Consider the following 1,385-nt stretch of genomic DNA (forward strand, 5'->3'; position numbering starts at 1 on the left):
ATGGAGAGACACCCTCTGCCCCCTCCCCCCTCTCCCAACACTCCTCCTCGCCCTCCTGCTCCTCCTCGAGTTGATCCGTATCTCGGTGCGATCGCAGTGCCATCCCCCGTCCCCTCGCGTCACGTACTCGAGGCCCACCACCACGGGGCCCCACATGTGAGCGTGCGCCCGCCCCTGTGTGTGTGTGTGTGTGTGTGTGTGTGTGTGTGTGTGTGTGCGTGTGTGCACGTGTGGTCAGTGGCGCTCATGTGAACACGCCGGGCCGGGCCGCGGCCGCAGGGCAGATGGGTCCGCGCGTATCAGATCCGCGGTGCTCCGCGGGGCACGCGCGACCCGGCCAATCCATACCTGTATAGAGCGACCGCGCAGCTCGCTCCGGACTCGTTCTGCTCGCTGTCGATGTATCGTTTTGTGTGTCGTTGTTGTGTTTTTTTTGTGTGTGTGTTTGTGCGCACGAGGCTATTGGATTGCATCGTCTGTTGCAGGGCCATGACCAGAATGTAAACGCGGCCCTCGCAGCGGCGGCGACGAGGAGGGCCTCGAGGACAGCGGCGGCGAGAGGGAGGCCCCGTCGGCAGCAGGACCAACGACGGTGAGTAGCTCTGCGTCCTGGCCAAGCACGCACCGCCACTAGGACCGCGTGTCTGTGCCAGGCGGTCTGTGCCAGGTGTCTGATTCAACCCATCCACTTCCGCCCTGGAAGCGCAAGTGTGTAATGCCGCACACTTTAGGTGCGTGACCGGCACATTCGGGCACATTCGTACTACACTCAAGGGGGTAAAAGTTTGAATTCTCCTCTGAAATTTACACAATTGTGCCTCCACGTGCACTTCGTTCATATACCGGGTATCCGGGAGGTGGAGGTGGCGGGAGGCGGCCGGTTGCCTCTCGCCACCTCTTCCGCTCCCCTCTCGCCTGCACGCCAGTCCGTAGGCAACCCATCGAGCTGCCGCGTACTCTCCCGTGGACACCCGGTTCACCTGCAAGCGTGTGACATCGGGTTTCTAGTGTGTGGTTAGGCTGCAGCCCATATAATAGAGCGTGCAGGCGTGCGGGCGCGTTGCCTACGCTCGGACTTCAGGCAGGTGTCACGGTGAGGACGAGGCGCCTCAGACCTTCGGTGCAGGGGCCGGTGGCACCCCGTCAGCGGCGGAGGCGGCCGCTGCTCTCGCACTCTCGGCGCCGTCCGTTCCGGTGTATACTTACTTAGAAGGCGGAGGGGAGGGTGTGTTCAGTTAGGCGCCCGCCGCCGCCCGCTGCCGCCCGTTATGTTTGCATACGCTGATTCGATAAGGCGCGCTGCCTTCCCTTCCCTCGCCGCCCAGAGGAGCCGGCATACGTGATTTAGAGGAGCCGATAAAATGGGGGCATACCAGTCTTTGCGC

General features: G+C 62.9%; 1 protein-coding gene across 1 annotated transcript in view; it reads left to right on the plus strand.

The window, feature by feature from the left end:
• Window positions 1–459: 459 nt before the first annotated feature.
• The window catches only part of LOC113202818 (cadherin-99C), a 24,639-nt gene continuing 23,713 nt past the window's right edge, over window positions 460–1,385 (plus strand). The window contains exon 1 of the mRNA XM_026417239.2: window positions 460–592. The gene's annotated coding sequence lies outside the window, so the exon portion shown is untranslated. The remainder of the gene's footprint in view (window positions 593–1,385) is intronic.

Source organism: Frankliniella occidentalis, unplaced genomic scaffold (assembly GCF_000697945.3).
Source record: "Frankliniella occidentalis isolate FOCC.00 unplaced genomic scaffold, Focc_3.1 Scaffold238, whole genome shotgun sequence".
Taxonomy (NCBI): Eukaryota; Metazoa; Arthropoda; class Insecta; order Thysanoptera; family Thripidae; genus Frankliniella; species Frankliniella occidentalis.